This window comes from Miniopterus schreibersii, assembly GCF_964146895.1.
Source record: "Miniopterus schreibersii genome assembly, chromosome: 15".
Lineage (NCBI taxonomy): Eukaryota > Metazoa > Chordata > Mammalia > Chiroptera > Miniopteridae > Miniopterus > Miniopterus schreibersii.
Genome location: NC_138115.1, coordinates 15031407 through 15052957, shown reverse-complemented (window position 1 = coordinate 15052957; position 21551 = coordinate 15031407). Strand labels below are relative to the sequence as shown.

The window sequence follows — 21551 nt, the reverse complement described above, 5'->3', positions numbered from 1 at the left end:
ACTTTCATCCATCTACCCATCTATCCATCCAGTCATTCATACATATGCCCATCCATCCTCCCTCCCTCCCTCCCTCCCTCCCTCCCTCCCTCCCTCCCTCCCTCCCTCCCTCCCTCCCTCCCTTCTTTCCACCCATCTTTCCTTCCTTCCATCCATCTCTCCTTCCTTCCTTCCTTCCTTCCTTCCTTCCTTCCTTCCTTCCTTCCTTCCTCCCTCCCTCCCTCCCTCCCTCCCTCCCTCCCTCCCTTCCTTCCTTCCTTCCTTCCTTCCTTCCTTCCTTCCTTCCTTCCTTCCATTCCATTCCATTCATCCATCTCTCCATCCATCCATCCATCCATCCATCCATCCATCCATCTCTCCATCCATCTCTCCATCCATCTCTCCATCCATCTCTCCATCCATCCATCCATCCATCCATCCATCCATCCATCCATCCATCCATCCATCCATCTCTCCTTCCCTTCCTTCCTTCCTTCCTTCCTTCCTTCCTTCCTTCCTTCCTTCCTTCCTTCCTTCCTTCCTTCCTTCTGTCCATCCATCTCTCCATCCACCCATCCACCCATCCATCTATCCATCCATCCATCCATCCATCCATCCATCCATCCATCCATCCATCCATCCATCCATTTGCCATGGAAGGTTCTATGTACTCCAAGACAACCCGACAAAATTGGGCAGCAACTTCAATATCAAGTATAATTTTTTCCTGCAAGATTTCCTTTTGAAGGCAGGCAGATATATTTACTAGGGTTCCCTTTTCACTTTCAATGCAATTAGTGATGCTCGCTTGCCATTCCACCAAGAATCATTCCTTCCTCAGTATTCCATATCGGAAACTATAGCACCATCCACCAAGTAGCCTAAGCCCCCAAACTTAATGCCGTCCCTGATTCCTTCCCTTTCCTTCTCCACCCAGAGCCAGTCAACAATGTCAGGAGCTTTTACTCCAAAATACATCCCTTATCTAAACTAATCTACTACTAGGAAATGTTTCCCAACCGCCAGCATCTACTCACAGAGCTCACTCCCTGGTCTCCCTGGTCTCCCTGGTACAGAGCCCAGAGTAATCTTTAAAAACATTGTAAGTCCAGATTCCACCGCCCTGTTGCATGAAAAATCCATTGCATCACTCATTAGACTTCAAATCCAGACCCTTTCCTGATGCCTGCAACTCGTTATACCAACTGGCCCTAACCACCTCTGTGAGGTCATCTTTTTCCATTCTTCCCTCCTCAATCATTAGACTCCAGCACATTTTGTCCCTCTTTTCTAGTCCTTGAAAACGTTACACTTGTTCTCACCTCATAAGCTTTGTCCTGCCATCCCCTCTGGCTGGAATGGCTTCACCTCCCAGCGCCTTATCCTTCAGGCCCCAGCTCCAACATACCCACCTCAGAAAAGCCATCTCCAGCTGCTCTCCCTGGCACTGTCTCTCCACCGGGCACCTTGTGCCAAGCCACTGGCCTGCTACATTACACCGTTTTATTTTTTTCAAACAAGTCTTCACTATTTGAAAGGGCCTTAGATATTCATGATTTTTCTCTCCTTGATGCTTCGTGAAATTAGAAGCTCATTTGTCTTGTGCACCAATCCCCCAGCTTCTGGAGGAACACTGAGCACATAGCGGGTGTCAAAAATGTTTGCTCAAGGAACACAGAAGTTCACTTCATACTCTTCAAGAACTTTGAAGACACCACTGTAAAACTCTCCTTCTCGCTTAAAAAAATTACAATGCTTTGACTTCTGACTACTCTCTGATCACTGCTTACTCAGAGAAGTGTTAAAGTTGCCTCCTCCCATTTTACGGTCCAATTTTCTGGCAACACCTGTTGCATATTTTAATCTGGAACTTTCTGGGGCCATTATTAACTATGAAATGGCTCTCCTGGTCCTGGTGTGTTTCATTTAGCCCTTCTTTCCACTGAGGGAAGTCTTGTCCCATTTTTCACTTCGGCAATAGTCTAGATCATTGAGAAGACCCCACAGTCCCAGGAAAGCCTCAGTATTGGGTACATTTTTTGCACACAAGTCCCAGAACAAAAACCTAGTCATGATCCTGTTTTGCCTTTCTTTAATCCCCACCCCCCACCCAGGCCAGCCCCTCTCCAGATGTTTGGACAATATGGTCATTATTTGGATCTCAGATTTTTCCCCTTTCACTGCAGGGATTTGTATGGACTTTTCTGGGCTCTGCGAATGCCAGGTAGTAGAAGCTGCTGACTGAAGCCCAGTCAGACGTGTGAGCAGCAGAAATGTCAGGAAATATCTCCACTTTCCAGAAGAAAACCAGTGCAGGCTGGACTCGCAACTGTAGCATTAATATCCAGCTTCACAGAGCTGGTCTCTTTCTGGATAACATCCTGAGACAATAGGCATGCTTGTTGTTCATAGCCAATGCATGTTTGTACATAAGGCCAAGCTGAAGAGGCTGCATGGACTTCAATCTTTATTCAAACTTAGCTACAACACACCCAAGGTGATGGCAATATTTTACCCCACTCTGCCCCAAATTAAAATGTCCAAGTGAAATTTTTCAATGGAAAGAACCTAAAACATCATTATTAGGAAAACTGGGAGTTGATAGTAAATTATGCTACATCCTTATGGTTCACTTTTTACAGCCACATGCAACTATGTAAAATGCTGATGAAAAATAACTTAATAATATGTGAAAACAGTAATGTTTGTTGAGAGACAATTATTCATGAATCTTGTATTTTTGCATACTCTTTTTGAGCATAAGCACTATCTTCTTTTCTCAGAATTTTTCAAGGATGTTTGTTTAATAAATAGCCTTGGAAGATAGAGGTAGTGTTTCCCTTAGGATCAAAGAATAGTCATGCTTACTGCCCTGTATAACAGTGTCTACGTCCAGAGCAAAAGGCAAGTGTGTTACTGCCCATTATAAAACATTTGGGCTCCCTAAGCTCAGGGTTGCAATACTTTAATGCTACCCACTGCAGGCATAGCTATCTATCTGGCCCATCTTCCTTGCTTTTATGGAACTTGGAGAAAGGAGAATTGACATAACTATGCTGATGCTGCTGTCTGCACCTTGAGCAATAAAGTCCTTTGTCTCTGACCTAAAAGTCTCTGGTCTGATATCTGCATCCATGACACTAACTCAGGTTAACCTGTTAGCAGGCCATAGGGAGAATCTCACAGTTCCTGACATGCAAATGTATGTACAATAAGATCCCAACACATAAAATTATATTCCTAGAAAAAACAAAAACAGGAAGGAAATACACCAAAATGCTAATAGTCATTAATTATCTCATCGTGGTAGAACAGATAGGCTAGTTTTTGTTTTTTTCTGCATATACGTTTCTGCATTATTGTTTTCTTCCACAAAGTATCATAAGAGTAAAGACCAAAAAAAAAAAACTGTAAATGAAACTTTTCAGCCACCAAATAAACTACAGGAATATGCTTCAAACACTTGGTACACGTGGAATTTACTTTGGTTCCCATCAAGGTATTTATATTCTCTCTGCCCCTCTCGTGCTTTATGCACAGGTAAGTGCCCACACACATACTTTCATACACACACGTCTCGTACAGTCTCTATTATCTCCCACTGAGACAATTGCAATAATCTCTTAGCTAGGCTCCCTATGTCTACTTTTATATTCCTATGTCCTTTGGCCCCTTTTTAACCCTTTTTCCTCTCTCAGGTCAAAGTTCAGAATTGTATAACTTAAATAATAGTTAAAATTATCACCAACCTGAAGAGTGACCTTTCTAAACTCCTTTTCCCCTATAATTCTATAATTTAGTCCTTCAGAATTTAACAAGTATTTCCCCTGCTATAATACCATCAGAAGTCCCAATACATTAATTTCTAATATCAGTTTTCTGTTGATCATAGAAAAACATATATCAATTCCTAATTCTTTATCACTAAATACAGCCTCAGATCTAATTACATTTAAATAATTTTTATAAAAGTACACTTAAAAACACTCATCAATATTAACATAAATACAAAATAACCAACTTTGTTCTTCATAACCTTTGCCTCATATTTTTTGTTTTGTGTTATTTTATCTGCTTTGGACTAACACATCTATTTTATATGAACCAGTATTATAGAATTATAGGACTTTGAATAAAATTAGTATAAGAAGGTTTATATATGTATTTTGAATCCCTCACTTAAATACTGACCATAATTAATGGTAATTTCTCCTAAAATACCTTGAGCGAAAGCTACGTTCAATAATTTCAGTCTATTTAAATCAAAGAGTAACTGCCAGAAGATAATAAAAGTATATAAAACTAGAAAGAGATGAACATTTCCCATTTTAAGATACTTAGAAACATGTTCTGAATATTTTAAGGCTATAACTGGCCATTACCTATTTGGAATTGCAGGTAAAGGAGATTCTTCATTCTAGGAAGGCAGAATCATTACATTATTTTTTTTTAAGCAATAGGCTTTATAAAATGAATTTTAAATATCTATTTAGCTGATACATTTTAAATAACAATTTCAATCACTGTGAGCTTATTCTGCAGTTATGGGCTTTCACTCTCTGCTTTAAAAGTCAGGGTCTTTCTGAACATAAGATTCTACATCAGATTCTACCCCTTTACAAGTCCCATAAGCCAATTTTTAAAATTTTTATCCAGCCTTTCATACTGGGAAAACTAAAATATTTGCAGTCCCGATGCCCCCTTATATCTACATCTTTTTAAAAAGGCAAAGAGTATACCGGTGACAAGACACTTGGATATCAATTGGAAATACAAAGATAAATCTTCATAATTTTCCCCATCAAGGGAATCACCTTCTAGATCTGAGGCCAGATTTCCATTGCTTCAGAAATGGTCACTGTCCCGTCAACCTGAAGAAAGTTTCCATAAGCCTGAAATCACTTTCAGCACTTAATCTGCCCCTTTGCTGACTCACAGGCAGTACGAACAGAATGTATATACTCATCTCTGGACAGTGGGGTTAAGTATATGCCAAAGGCTTGCAAAATTCTCTTCGGAAACTGCAATGCTCCAATGTAAAATTACTAAGGTGATCTGTCTGTGCCCCCAAGGCAGCTTAAAATATAAAAAGGAAGCCCAAATATGCTAGGAAAGAAGATAAGATACTGCAAAGAGAAATAAATCTGTAACCGCCTGCTGAATGCCAAGAGAAGAAAGTGGCCCGTAAGCAGCATTTTATCAAAGTGCAGCCTAAACAAATGTCAAGGGGAATAATTTCTTTAACAAATATGGGCAACAATGGAGTAAAACAGGGGGCAATTCTGTGCCCTGGCATGCATTTAGTCAGGGTTAACAATGGGTGGGTAAAACTGTGTGCAAGAACACATTTAATAACCCTAAACTGTCATTCAGTTTGTAGGAGGTAGTCAAGATACAGCTCATAAAACACCAAAAAAATGGTTTTAGCCACCCTGAAAAAAAATGCTCTATGGAATAAAACTAAAGAGGGCTGAAGGGCGTCTCCCACCAAGATAAATGCTTTCTTTTGAGTGTTGCCTGTGGCTAACCTTCACAAAGGGAACTCCGGAATCAACCCCTGGTAATACATCGCTACTTCACTTATCACAGTCAGTTTAAAAGGGAGCTTTATAAACATTTCTATTTCACTCCCTGTTGCTGTCTTCCTGTTAATGATGACTCGAGTTTTAGGGGGGGTGGGGTTTTCTAAAATTAATTTTCAGAGTTGTAAATGAGGCAGGCCAATTAGGACCTGTTAAAAAATTGGTCGAGGGGAGAAGCCTTAGTGCACTTTTTTCTGGTGGGATTTTGTTTTAGTTAGCTGACTCATCTTTAGGAACACATTCAATTACAAAAGCAGATGCTTAAAAAAGTGCATTCCATTAAGAAATGTTTGGATAATGACATGCAAGGGAGAACCTACATTATGTATGGTGCTCAGCCCACAGTCATGTTCTAATCATACTGTGGGGAAAAAAAATTCCGCTCAATCAACTTTGCCAGTTAATTACTGTTTTCTTTCCCTCGTGACCCTGAATCTTCAACCGTAAGTTCAGTAGGAGGTGACTTGAGACAGCCGGTGACGAAAGATCCTGTTCAAAACAGCCTCTGTCTCACCCCTGGGGTGAGGGTAGGTGAAGGTTCGCTGGGATCGACCCTGGAGAAAGATGCTCATTTGCTTACATTTTCAAAGCTGGGTTTTCAAATGGCATCACGAGAACCAAAAGGCTTTTGATATCAATTAATATCAACACTCCCCACCAGTAAAATGATGTATTGTGCATGCAGAAGGGGCCATGCAGAAAGCGAGGTAGCTGGCCCAAGGTGGGGCCCACAGGGTGAGATCTACTTGAACAACCGTGAGCTTCAGCAAGGACAAAGAACAGACCAGATTTGTAAAGGCCGCGCTTTGGCAGCCCAGACTCCTTAATGCGGTTTGCTCTCTGTCGCCCACCTAAAACTGACCTCAAGAAATAGTTTACTCCAATTACGCAGAATTTTGTCTTTGAAACCTAATAGCACATGACTGGAATTTCCTCACACAGGGGCCACGGAGTCCTGTGGAAGTTCTCTGCTCCTTGCACTGGCTTCTGCTCCACCACTCACCCAGGGTGTGACTCAGGGAAGCAGCTGGCCCACCCTCGGGTTCCTCTAAGTGCAACTGGACCAGGAAGCTCGAAAAGGCAGGGATGCTTCAAAGCACGAAGATGCAAAGGCTGGCACCACTTGGCATTCTGCTACAAAGGGCTATTGGTGACAGTGAGGCCCATATGGAAAGGCCCAAGGCCAGAGGAAGACCAGTGCCAGGAAAAGCTACTGCCCCATTCTAAAGTGCTCTCTCTATCCCCATTCTTTGGGTGACCTGATAAGAAAGCAATGAGGGATGAAAGGGACCTCTGTCCAGGTCCTGGCAGAGGACATATGCCAGGCAGTACTGTTACTGTGTGCCTGAGCACCAAGAAAAATTACTAATTTTAGAAATAGAGAAAGATAAAATACTTCTTTAGATTACTTTAGTCTATTATGACTTTTGTTTAAATTAACCACACAAATAAAATATCACTCAAATTCTTAAGAGGAAAAGGTCCTGGTTTAGTGTCTCAGCTTTGGACTTGAATATACTTGGGCTTGCATCTCCCCAATACCTTTTGTTTCTAAGAACCTCAGCGAGTTCCTTAATGTCTCTGAAACATAGATTTGCTCTTAAATGGACTAAGAATAATAATAGTAAACTCTCTCTCAGATTGTTGTGAGATTTAAATGTGCTACTGCATGCAAAGATTTGGTTCAGTGCCTGGCATCACTCTACTAAGGTTAGCAATTGCTGTTTCATAACATGGGCACCACCAAATATAAAGATTCAAATGTTTTGCACTATTTTCTGCAGGGCTTCCCTCTGTAAATGTCCATGTGCCAGTGGGTCCCTTATTTTCACGACAGACTCTCAGAGAAGCCTCTGAAATTGGTTTCTGTTGAGCTGCTCATTTGACTTCCATACGCTGATGTCTGTTCTGCACACAAACTTATGGAGAAAGCAGAGTTTGAGTGTGAAGACGAAAGAATCTGTGAGCAGCCAGGCCCATGCTGGTCAAAAACTGTTCAATGTCACTCCATCCAAACTGTTAAGAAAGGCCACACAGAAGTGGGCAAGGCATGACTTCAAGCAGTATGAGAAATGGAACCGTGTCCTAAAAAGTGACCTTTTAAAAGTTAAGGTCAAGTGCAAAATCTAACCAAAGTCAAACAACTTAAAAACAAAAATTCTTCCATTAAAAACAAAAACTTTTTTAAAAAAACTGGTGGGTTTGGAAGGCAGGGAGGGCAAGTGAAGTGAAGGGACTTCGCAACCCGCCAGCACCCCGGCTGCGGTGTGTGATGCGGGATGCGAGCTCATTCCTGTCAATTCCTGTTCAGTGACAAGAGGGCTGCTCTGTTGACCATTTAACTCTGCCAAGGTAGCTGTCTACGCAAAACCCACCGAGCCAGACTGCCTGGGAGGGTAACTGATGACTGATAATAAGAGGCCAAGTACATCTGTGCTTCCCTGAGAGCCAGAGCCTTGCCCAGCATTCCCCTCACTAAACCTACTGTCCATGGATGACCAGTTAGGATCAAGACACTTGCATCACATTAAATTTTTCATTGGAAACAAACAGCTCTCAGAAAATAGGTCACCGACCTCAAGGTTTAGCCCACAAGGCATCTGATCAATTTTTTTCCCCTCATTGGTGAGATGTATGTGTATGTATGTATGTGTGTGTGCGTGTGTGTGTGTTTAAGTTTCCAAAAGATAGTATATTTTCATTCCCCTTCTACTATATATTGAGGCTACTAAGATTTGCTAGCAAGTCTTTGCACAGAACAGCAAATTGCCCTCCTGTATCTTGAACTAAATATTCCCCTTCTTAATTTGAAATTTTTGTGCTAAATCAAACCTCCCTTTGTTTATGTTTACATGAAATAGAATATTGCCATAGGCTAAATTATAATGAAAAACAAAACAGATTGTCATGTCATTGCTGTGAGAGGCTACGGAGCAGAAGGGGGCACATTCCAGGATTTTGTTGAGGCAACATTTGAAGAAAATCAAATTAGGGTTCTGTGAAGCAGATCTCTGTAGAAAGAAATAATAAAAAAAAACACACACGTGTTTGTTGGAGCAGCTCCTCTGAGAGACTTCCTATTCACGGGAAGGGAGAAGGTGGCTGTGCCCCTGCCCTGGGGAGAGTGGCGCGTCTGCATGTTCTGCTGGTGACCGTGGTGAGCAGGCAAAAGGCAGGCTTCTAGGAGGGGCAGGAAAGCATGATGCCACCAACCAGATTCCCATCAGCTCGAAGCTGTTCTTCCTCGCTGTGCCTGCCACAGAGCTGAGCAACAGCTCAGGGAATCCGATAGGAGTCTTCCTTTGGGAAGCTGGTGGCTTTTAGAGAATCCTCAGCCATGTAATTCCTCACATCACTGTCTTAGCTACTTTGAGAAATCTAGATTTTAGGTCTGCCATCTCGTGGCCATTGCCATAAATACTGCCCTTTGCTATTTTTTCCAAAGTAGTTACACCTCTATAATCTATATTCTAAAAAGGTACCACAAAGGGTGCTTATTTTAAAAATGGGCTTTGGCCACAGGAGAGCTCTATAAGGCAGAGAGAGCTAGGGCATTTCACATTCCAACCGCCCTTCTGCTCACATTTTCCATTCCTTGATGAGAGCCTCGGTTCAAATGATCATTTATCAAATTACCAAATAATCCTTTGGTACAGGGTTGGGCCAGCTAAGAAATCGGTTAAGAGGTAATAGGCATGATGTAGGTGCCTATTTTTTTTAAAGAGGCAATTTAGTGGACACATAGCTGTCTTCAAATGAGTGAAAGTCTCTGTATTTTTGTGCTCACCATAGACTTGCTAAGAGAATGTGCAGAATAAAACAGGTGGTAAATGCAAAGGGGTTCACTGCCTAAAAACTGGAAGGGTATGTTTTCCTGGAAATAACTTTAAGTCCAAAAGACAGAGGTTAGAAATACATTCTTCAACATTGTGAGGAAAACAAGCAAGACCAATTTTTTCACAGATCTATATTAGAAAGAAATTGCTAAAATGCCCCCAGAAAATTACACCGAGCCTGTCTAAAGCACACCCGGCAACCACTTATTGAATGTCAACTGCATGTGGCCATCTTCTCAGCAAGGCTTCGCAATGTATCATAACCCCTAGGTTAACAGGAGGTGCTCGAGCAGATTTAATGACCACAAATTAATTTCAGGTCCCAGGTTACAGAAGTATAGAACTATGCACTTACACACATACACACACTTAAAATACTGCATTGCTAAGCAACTGATTCAAAAGACATATAGCTGCAAAAATCAACTACTGAATCCAGAAATAACAAGTTATATCTGTTAGTTATCTGAAATTTCTGGACCCATGAAGACAGTTTGTGGGACACTACCAGCGTGTTCCTTCTCAGAGGGTGAGGGAACGTGAAACCAGACAGCGGATGCGGAATGAAAGAGTCTGGTAAACTACCTGAAAGCACTCCACATCTGGAAAGAATCGTGGGGGAACCAGCCCAAGACACAATGGTATAGAAAGCAGTCTCAGATTTACAGTATGGGTGGCCTTGTGGCTCATGGAAGTGTAATTTCCATTCCGGGAGGAGCAATCGCTAGAACATTTCTGGAGTGAAATTATAAAGTCCAACCTGAACCGACTGAACTGAATGTGTTCCTTTGGGTGCCTGTTTACTGGCCATACAAGCAAATCAACCAGATGAGCAGAGTCCGGATGTTCAATTCCTTCAACACAGATTTGCTAAGTGTCCACTGTGTACCAGGTACCAGGGACAAAAGCACAAACCAGGCAGGCACAACTCTTGCTTCTAAGGAGCTTATCACAGAGCAGACTCCAGGGCCTCTCCACAGTCATGAGCTGGGCTGACCCTGCAATGATGCCACACACACACACACACACACACACACACACACACACACGAAATACCCTTCTATTTCCACCGGGAACAAATATTAGATCATCAGCAATAGCATATAAAGATCTTCATGAATCCCATTTACCAATCCAAAGGCTTGGCATAAGAATCCACATGGCATTTCCACTGACATGTGTCAAATACTGGGATAACCAATTCGCAAGCTCCCTCCCATCCAGTCTTCTTTCTTCTGAACGTCCAGCTGCAACCCAGAAGCTCAAAAACCAACAAACACACGGAAACATGAAACCTCATATTCACAGCTATTAGGCTGAAGGATAAGTGCACCTTTTTGTGGATCAGAAGCAGCTGAATATCAGTGATTTCATATAGTTTAACCTTCCGTAATAATAGCAGCTTTATTGGTTTCTTTGCTTGTTTATAATATATGCCCATAGATTATTTTAATTATTTATCACTTCTACCCACAAAGATTTAACAGGTTGAGGCAATTTCCTCTCCACAATATCCAACTATTATCCCCCACGCACCCAAGACTAATCACTAGAGGCAATTAACCCAGCCTGTAGGAGAGAGCCTGCTACACAAATCAAAGAAGAAGGGGGGGGGGGTACTAGAAGCCCAGAGAGGGAGCAGAGCTCATTCCCTTAGCAGGGGCCCCCAGTCCTGGAAAAGCACTTAGTGAGAAACTTCCTGGTGACCAGACTCCAACCTGACACTGATTACCACTCCCCAAGATACTGACCTGTTGACTGATTGCTTTGAGATCAGATCATCTATCTCCCAGGACAGCCTTGAGGCTGCCCAGCCCCACTGAGCAGCAATAGAGCACCTTCCTTTAGATTTGAACTTCAAGTCACAGGACATAAGGCAGAAGTCAAAGAATGGGGCTGCAGAACTCTTAAAGGGTTTTTTCCAAAGTCTCATGATGAGAGGCCCAATAAAAAGCACCCTTGAGGATGGCAACACACTCATGGGGCAGCCTAAAAGAGCAGTCTAATGCCAACCTGTGTCTTAATAGCCACCCATATCTAAATAGAATTTACTATGGACAAAATGCTATGCTAGGAGTTATGAAGGATAACAAACTTTTCTGGTAAAGAAACAAATGTGTATGGAAACTTTAATCACAAAACAAAAATAATTGTTGATTAATGACTCCATTGTTAGAATGGAGGACAATTATTAATAGTTATTCTTTGCTTGTTTTATGCATATGTGAGGTGTGAGAAAAGCACACTGTTTCATTCAGTCCTCTCAAATTAGCCTCTAAGGAGAAAGCTGTTACTACTCCTACTGTGGAGTTGAGTAAACTGAAGCTATGAGATTTAAGCAGATTGACCAAAGTCACCGTGCTCTTAAATGGCAGAACTGGAATTCAGATCCAAGTCTGTGTGGATTGGTAATTTCACTAACATGCTTGGTTGGAGAAAGGAAGAGACATCAGTTTGGTCCGCGATGACAGGGGTGGGCTTCACAGAGGACAGAGTGATGGCTGGGTGGGAGGCAGGGCTGGATAGGTAGGGTTCTGGAAGGAAGAGGGGGACTTCCAGATGTGGGTAAGAGTGTGAGGAAAAGCTAAGAAGATTAGGTCATTTAAAATTACTTATCTCTTCCTTACACACACCTATTTCCAGCTGGCTGGATTAGTTAAGAGCACCACCAAGGAAAAAGTGTGGCCCAATTAAGTAATTGCGAAGTGCCAACCCGAAGGCTGGTACCAGCTTGTGCCGAAGTCTTTATACACTCACCCATGTCCTCATGCACATACACACTCGTTTACACATGCACATACATGAAGACATGGACAAATATTGTGGGACTAAGATTGCCAACACTCTTTCTAGGTAATAGTAATTAAATAGCCTTATTTAATTTAATAGCTTAGGTTATCAAGCTTTCTGTTGTTTTCAGAACTATTTTTTCCCCTATTATTGGACCATTATATCCAAAGTCTAGAAAGCACTCATTTGACTGACAAATATTATTGTAATTAAGGTGTGTTTGAGGAACATCTGGGGCATTGCCTTTGGTCCCCCTTTACTCTGCTTAGATGGGGACTTGTCTTTTATTTTGAAAAGCGCTTGATATTTCCCTAAATACTGCGGAGGCTCCCAGGCAGTCTGCCTTACAAGTGTCATGCTAAACCCCAGATGTTCTTGGGAAGTGACCATTCCTTTGGTGTCTGTATGAGATATCATATATCCTTAGGATATAGGCGGAGAGCAATCTTTAATTTCACAAACAGGCCTTGTTAGGTCTTTCTGGGGGCCTTTGGTGACCAGAGAAGGAAAGAAAGCTGAGTTGGTAAACATGCATCCTTAGGAAAACCACATCTAATGGTGACCAGAGGGTCCAGTGTGAAATATGACATGCTCTGCTCTCCTTCCATTGTCCCTTCTGTTGGGTTTTTAACGCAATATTTATATGGATAGAACCTATGAATGTGGGAATAATCAGTATTTGGGAAAACTTGGGGACATGGTAGTTACTTCTTTAACTATGTGCTAGAGTGAATATAGATGAGATTTGAACTAGGACCTAAGGATGGAAGCCACAGGTAGACATAAGGCAAATGCCAGTTCGATCACAGGAAGAACATTAGCTAAGTCACAGCTGTCGGTCAATAGAATGGGCTGCCTTGTTCCCATCTCTGAAGGTATTGGTGCAGACAACAGAGGGCCATGTCAAGCAATTCCCAGAAAAAGAATTCTAACAATAGGTGATGCAACTAAACTCGTGTTTTGGTTAGGTTTCTTTGAACTGTAAGTAACAGAAACGGATTCTGGCTAACTTAGCAAAGAGAGGAAGTATTAGAAGGATACTTGGATAGATCAGAGGGAAAAAAGAGCTAACAAGTGAACTTTAGGAAGGTCAGTAAGTAAGTTGCTCCAGGACCCTCAGAGCAGGAAATCCCACATCTTTCATGGGAAGACATACCATTTATGTAATAACGGCTACAACCTTCAGGCTTAATGTAAAAAGAATGATGTCTGACCTTCCTGGAAAGAAACAGATTGGTCCAATCCAGGTCACTCAGCTATGGCCTGGGGTCCCCATCACTGGGAATCCACCCTAAATAATGAGGTCACATTTAAAGAAAAGGGGATAGCTATGATTTGAGAGACATCCTAAGTGGCAATTACTCTAATGGTCTTATAGCCTGAAGGGTCTGTTTCAGTGGTGTGCTGGAATTGGTTTTTACTGGCTAGTGAAAGTCAATTATATGGATCTCTTTCCAACTCCAGGGCAGTCTGTACCTTGGCCATTGTAGAAGTATTTATACCATAGAAATTGGCAAACACTACCAATCAGGTTTTTTTTTTTCCATTGACCTGGTTTATCAGCACACCACTGGCCTATTTCAAAATTGGACAGTCTTTCCAAGACTGTTATACACCCCAGAGGACATGCCACAGATCCCACAATAGGGAATATATAGCTAACACTCACCAGCAATTTTCTATGCCAAACACTAGGCTATTCTATAGCACTATAGCGTTATAACACTATACTATACACTATACTGCTCTAACTCCTTTATGTGTGTTAACTCATTCAGTCTGCACAAAAATCGAAAGAGGTCGGTGCTATTATTTCCCCACTTGACAGATAAGGAAATAGAGGCACAATGGAGTAAATTGACTTGAAGTAGAGGTTTGAACCCAGGCAAAAAAATAAAATAGACAACGTGTAGCTATTGTTCTGAGTTGTGATGCCTATGACACAGGAAAATACAAACAATTCAAGCACTTTGAGCCCAGGGAGGACTCGGATGGATTCTAAGAAGAAGACCATCCCTCAGTCCCAATGCTGATGTCAGTGAGAGCAGCCGGGGATAGCTCTACAATCAGTGCTCGGATGTTCACTCCTTTCATTACCTGGGATGCTGATAGCCTGTATCCAAATCCAAAAGCTACTACAAATCCACAGGGGAGGAAGTGGTTCATGGTGTACAGAGCTAGAATGCCTCATGTGAGTGACGGCAGCATTTCAGGACTCGGTAGGAAATGCATAGCCCATCAGTGTTCCCGAGTGGGCCATGATGTCGCCACTCCAGTGAGAAAGGGCAGAAAAGGCTGAACTTTCAACCTGCCTCTCCCACTAGTCCTGCTGGGAGGTAAACATGGAGAACAGCAAGCAGGGGCCTAATAGAAAGACCATCACTTGCACAAGTCCCTTGACTTTATGCAACTTAGCTGTGGGACTTGTAAAATGAAAACTATGTTACCTACCCCTAAGGTCGCTGAGAGGTTCAAATGAGAAGAAGCACCTGGTAAACTGCACGATCTCACAAAAGTGGTGAGCATTACCGTCAGCAGGACCCTTACTCATGTGGCAGTGGGCCCCAAAGCCCAGGCTGCGACAGTGCAATTTCCTTCCTCTCAAATGGTATCTGATATGAATCCAATGCAAGCTAGGCACTGCTTCCATCAGTTAAGCCAAGCTACTCAAGCTGATGTTCAAGTCATCTGTCCAAACAGCTGATGGGCGTTTCAGCCGGGACACACGTAAGTTCCTGAAGGGAAAATGCCTGTCTGAAGGGCACACAAACAGCTTTTCTTGCCCAGCGATTCCTTGAGAGGAGTCACCATAACCCATTGACAGGAAAGACAATCACTGTTTCTAAGTAGGCTTTAAAATTATTAATTCTTATTCCCATAAAATGAGCATATTCACTAAAAAGTCACTGAATATTCATTGAGTGAGTGGATGTGCTTCCGCAGCACTATCAGCTGTGCGATTCTGAGAAGTCAGGCGTCTCTGTGAATCTAGTTTCATCATCCATAAAATGAGAATAATAACCCTCACTCTCATGGGCAATTATATGAGATAAAATATGTAAACCACTTAATACATTTAGTTGGATACAGCAGTTATTATTATAAATGCAAGCTGTAGTTATTATTACTATTATTATTCATTTACTTCATTAATTTACTATTATTATTAGCTACAAGATAAATATGTTCAAATCACCAATTGCCAAGGGAGTAATATGAGTATTCCCAGCTGCTAGAGACAAGAAGAGAAAGCTTTTTTTTTTTTCCAAAAAAAAAAGGAATGTTGAGTAACGATAGTCTCAGTTTTCTGTATTTGTATCTAAAGATTCAATACGTCCCTAGTGTTTACCAGGGTCTCACAATTCCACTTCCACACACTTAAGCAAATGTAAATTGGAAAGTGGAAATGAATTGTTCTGATAAGTGCAAGAAAAAGAGCTGCGTTCTAAAATGGACAGTGTGCTCCAGACAACATTTCCACTCTACATTCTGGCTCCCTTTTTTTAATCACTTCGCAAGGCTCTTTAGAATATCCAAATCCAATATTTCAATGGCTCTCCAGAGCCAAAAAGCTTTCTGCAAAGGATTAAAGGAGTAGCAAAGTGTCATGAAGAACATGAATTTGATTCCCTTGAAGGAAAAATAAAAGTTGTGGCTATGACAGTTCCCAGTTTTTATGTAAAGAATTTTTTTAAACCCACAAAATTATAACAGGGAAAATATTAACAAACTGCTATAGTCAAATAAACGAAAGCCCCATCCATTTATTTGCAGTTTCTCTTTGAACCTCAGATAGACACAGGTGCTAAATGTCTCTCTCTGTCCTGTAAAAGAAGCCTGAAATTCTTAGGCTTTTCTATCCTAAACCACTCAACCTAAGCCACGACAATTCTTTGCCCAAGTCAAATTAATTTAACTGCTAGCTTAAAATATATGTAAAGTGTCTATAGCCCACAAATTGTAATATTATAGCCAAATAATTGTTGTATTTTTAAGTGATAACTGCATTCTTCAAGTCATTCCTTAGCTTTAGAAGGGAGGGTGAAGGAGACACAGCAATTGTTCTGCTACGAAGACAAAACTCCATCTCCACTTTGATACTTTATAAAACTAATTAAGAATAAAATGCTCAGCTAATAATTGGCTATTAATCTTTTTTTTTCCCCCGACTTAACTATTTCCTCAAAGATCAATCTGCACTTCATTTATTTATTTCCACCTGAAGACGGCTTATAATTCGCTTAACCCAAATTTCAAATCCTGGTTTGTCTGTAAATATGGAAGCGCCCAGAAGAAGGCCCGGTAATTGGTGCTTTTAGGCGCCCACTTCATCTTGCTTAAATTACCAGCGTTCACAATGAGGAATGAGCGAGGGGCGCAGGCTGAGAAGCCACCAGGATGGCAAATGCAGGAGACGAGGCGAATAAAGATCATCGGCAGGACCCCGAGCGTTACTGCAAATCACGGTAACCAGCGAGTCACAAATTAAGAGCACTTGCTAACTAGAAGCAAGGTGACGGCCAACTGCGGTAGTTAAGATATTATTGCTTCTGTAAACGCTAAACTCAAGTATAAAGTAGACATGTAATCTTCAACTCCCCAAACACCCCAATTTGGCCACTAAAGATGCTGTTTTACATTTCCAAACATTTTCCCCTGTCACTACTTTTTATACTTCAGTTCTCAGGTTGTAAGTATTTGTTACTTGCAAAGCAGCCCCCTTTGAACACTGAATCACGGGAGGCATTTGTAAGGAACCGCCAATGCCGCCTGCCAAACAAAAACTCCCCGCTGGTGACATGACCACCTAGTGACCTCTAAAAATGTTGTAACAATGTGAAAAATAGCTCCCTCTTGTAGGAAACAGCAATTTTTTAAATTAAACGTACATCGAACGTTCGCTTATATACAGATAAATGGTGTTCAGAGTCACCTTCTCTGTTTCCAATTTCAATCTTTTGAAACCCAGCCCAAACCTAAATAAATAAACGTTGATACTAAGAAGAAACTAAGAGCTCAGGAGCCTTGTGATTTTGCAAACAGCTTTTTTCCATTTTCGAAAATCTAAACTCTGGGCCAGACACAGAACAGGTAATGAAAAGGAACAGCTTGGCAGTCCCTCTGTGGTTCTAAGCTGAAAAATACGTCAGGCAGAAATAAGTGGCTATAATTTGGCAGGCTTAATGTCTTTAAAAGTTTGCAGCTTGCTAGAGAAAAAAAAATTTTTTTTTATAAAACAGTTATAACATTTACAAATTGAAACACAATCACTAAGCTAAAAAGCCACCTTGACATAATTTCATTACCCTCAGACTTTTAAACATACTTTTTATCACCATCTTCAAGTGTTTTTTCGCCTATATAATAGCAGGCACTGATAATTATTAAAACTGGGGCAGCGGGAGGCCTTTTGATGCTAACATAATCTTAGGTGACTGTAATATTGGTGAATTCAGTTTATGCCGTTTGACATCAAAATATTCAAGGCTAGCCTCGCCTGAAAGGTGGAGCAGCGCTTCCCATACGCGTCCGATGGGACACGAGGAATGGGAAATTGGACTTGACAGTAAGGATTTTTGAGGCTGTGGATCACTGTTTTTCCGGTTAGCTTATCTTTCTAAAATTTCAAAATTAAAAGTCTCAAAGCACCAGGGGTACGACATGTCAAAGGCTGTTTGACTTTAATGTGTCTGTTGTTCATCCTGACATCTCCTTCTGATGAATTATTTCCAAACACTGGCCCAGGCCACGAAAAATCAGATCAGCTTGAAAACAAAGTGGCACCAGCAACTGTTTGTTTCCAAGCCATTAAAACGCCTGGAAGATCACTCATCTTAGAAAGGGTCCAGTCCTGTCGCCTCCTTGAATCTCTCTTGCCCAGCACCACACTGCACCCCGCTGCTCCCTCAGTTCCGAACCCCGCTCGAGGCAAGTGTACCTACTTGTAACTATGATTGTTTTTAAAATAAGACACAAAGAAGACAGAAAAAAATGCATACTCAAATCTATGTTAAAACGTGCTTCTACCTTTTCAAATTTTAGCTTAAACCCACTTTGTTTATATGTGAACATACCAAATTTAATACTCTTTGGGTGACGTGTTCCACTCTGTACTAAAACGACTCCCCTTGTAAAGAAAGTGAATCTTGGCAATTGGGAAACAGCATCGAATGATATTAGTGTACAGCATGCTGAATTATTGCCATTTCCAGCAGAAGGGCTTCTCTTTATTTTGTGACACTTTCCCCAGCTTTAATTACTGCAATTCTATCATATGCAAGTTGCTCTAGAGAACTTATTCTACAAAAGAGAACTGCGATGTTACTGAGCACAAAGCAAATTGGATTTTTAAAGAAATTCAAGAGGTAGCAGAGGACCTGCCTTGCAGACTGAGCTCTATCCCAGGCTCTGAGGTGAGGCAGTTCATACCAGCAGTGTGATTAGAGGAGTGATAAATCCAAGTTTGTGGGCTAATTACAATTATGGATATGAGACTAGTATAATAAAATTATATTAGGGGGATCTCCATAAAATTCCTAGTGTCCTGGTATGTTCACCCCCAAAAAATGACACTATCAAAGGATTATTCAACCTAATAACCAAGTGCCTTACTTTCTTTACCTGTGAAATGAGTCTAATAATAATGATCTCACAGAATGGATGTGGGAAGTCAATGAACACTGTAAACCAAGGACTTAACACAGTGCCTGGCACATGGTACACATTCAGTAAATGAAAGTAAGAGTAGGAGGAGGAATTATAAACTATAAACAGTCTTCATTGTAAACATTCTAATAGTTTTAGGCTATTGCCCCTTACATAAGCAAGAGCTTCTTATAAAATAGTTACAATTTAAGAAATGTAACCACTCCTCTTAGTCAATATTAACTAAGTGTTTTTAGTTAGTCTAATATCTTTAAAAGTCAACTTTATTTTAAGTTCAGGTAACATTTCTTTTTTGTAAAAGGCAATTCTATTAAATCAAGGTAAATATATCTACATCTACATTATATTTATATATTTATATATCACTTTGTCGTTTTTTATTTTCTGTAATCAGATAAAAATAGGGACCATTTTTTTTTCATCTAGAGAGAATTAGATTGGATCACTATCAGAGTGGCTAAAATATTAACTCTTTTCCAATTTCTTGGCTAGCCAATATTCCCCAGCAAGTCCCTGAACTGTGCCAGGTGACTGTAGTCACCTGCTATTTTGCCCCAAACTAACATGGATTGTTCTAAATTCACGAAGAAGAGACAGAGCTCCGTATGTTAAGTTTCATCTTCAACTTTCCATGCACAAAACTACATCACACTAAAACTACATCGCACTTCTGAAAAATGAAGGGATTGGAACCTATGGCTGAGACTAGGACTAGGGCTCTGAAACGGGTTGAGCCAGATCACGTGAATTGGACTCCCCAGTTCCAAACGACGTACACCACAGCCACTCCATCACACCCAGGAAAGTCACAGAAACCTCTGTCCTCTCATTTCATGCTTCTCCGAGAGATCCAGCATTCTGGAAACCACCTCTTCTTTGACTGGTCTTGAGACAGGTGAGGGCCAACTAATGCGGAGGGCTTCCTGCCGCTGTTCAGAACCCTTCGGTGGCGAAATGACCTTTAGGAATCCTTGGGCTTTTAAGACCCCTGCCCCCATCTTACAACCTTCTGAGTTCGATTCCCTTGTCTCCCAGGACATCGCCAGCTGCACTCCGCGGGCTGGCACTTAGACAAGGTGGGCCATGTCCTTTGCCAAAAGAAATCCCGCCATTTAATCTAAGAAATTGTGGATATTGGACCTTTCTACTCTTCGTATTATACATTAAAAGGCAAACCAACTCCCTTGCAAAGAGCTCAAACTACATAACATTTTCCAAGAAGGTTACAGTGGGTTTATGTCAATGAAGGTGAATGGATGAAATATATTCTTCAGTAGGGTTGCTACCAACAAATAGGTTTATATATATTAAAGAGAGTCCATTTTGGAAACTGAAAACACTCGGCTTGCCAAGGCGAGGGCTAACCACCAAATTCCACCAGATAAGGTGGTTTTATATTTTTCTTTTTAGATTATAGACTCTGACTAATTCTTGATATTTTTAGTTCTTTGCAGTGGAATTTCAATTTGGAATCCGATTTTACTCCCTAACAATTAAGCCAAACCTTAAAAGCAACTCTGTTTTACGACACTTCAGGCTCCCCCAGTTACCTATCTGTGGAATTCCTCCTTTTATACCAATCCAACAAAGCATAAATTAAAGCAAATTGTGAGCAGTAGTCTAAAAGAAACAGTCCCCTAGCTGGTGCACTGTTGTGCCATTTCTCCTTCTCATTTTGAGAATTAGGATCATGCTACAATTTTAAAAAACAGCTTTCTAAACTTCTTCATGAATGCAAGACGCCTCCTTCCGCAGGTCTCCCAGGTCACCCAGGGCCCACTCTGCCTTCTGGACATTCCCACAGGAAACAGGTTCGCCACCGTCTCCTCCCCGCACAGGGAGTCGGACCAGCTGGGACATTTTAAGTCTCTTTCATTAAAAAAAAGAAGGCGAAGGTCAAAATAAGTATGATAAACACGGTAGTTTCTACTCTCAATACTCAAGGAAGAAAGACTAAACAACCAAAAAATTGTAACATTAAAATTCACTAAGTGTGTGACGAAGATTGTTTTTTCTTCCCTTGCAACGGCATCGTGAAGGGAGAGAGGGTTTGGGAAAACAGCAGGCTTCACCTTCAGTAAATCTCGTCTTTTAAATGACTCCAATAGTTAATTTTACAGCCCACATTCCTTAAATTTATGTTTCCAATTATCTGAGTGACTGACACTTTCAAGTTTTACAGTTGGTTCTGAAGAGCAGTGCACTTAAACTTACATAAAGAATATTTTTACACACACGAATAGAAGAGTAAGGAAATGGTGCTTTACTTTAATGAGTTCATCTCTGAAGTTTTAGCATTTCGGTGGAAGGTTCTTTAAAAGTTAGTAAATTCCCACACGGTGACTTTCCACAGTGCAGACTTTGCTGTTGGCCTCAGCTTCTTTACTGACAGTGTCAGCACCCTTCCCTGACATCAGTCCCTACCAAACAGTAGTCTAGTGTCAAGGTTATCACATGAAAACAGACCGTGGGCTTCAGTCTCATCGTTTTCTGATGGCTGATAAAGGCAAATTCACAGGACCACAGAGTCACACACTGACCTCAGAGGGCCTGTGATATCACAGGGGAACGGATGGATGTGCCTCCCACTGCCCGGAGTCAAAGAGCAGACTGGACTCTTCAGAAACACATTCTAAAGCCGTTTTATCTTCCAATCACCTTCTTCCCTGAAGGCAATAGTCTACTGTCTGTAATGTAA

At 41.2% G+C, this 21551-nt stretch overlaps 1 protein-coding gene across 1 annotated transcript in view; it reads right to left on the bottom strand.

The window, feature by feature from the left end:
• The window catches only part of ERC2 (ELKS/RAB6-interacting/CAST family member 2), an 809820-nt gene that overhangs the window by 210296 nt on the left and 577973 nt on the right, over window positions 1–21551 (bottom strand). The gene's annotated exons all lie outside the window — the stretch shown is intronic.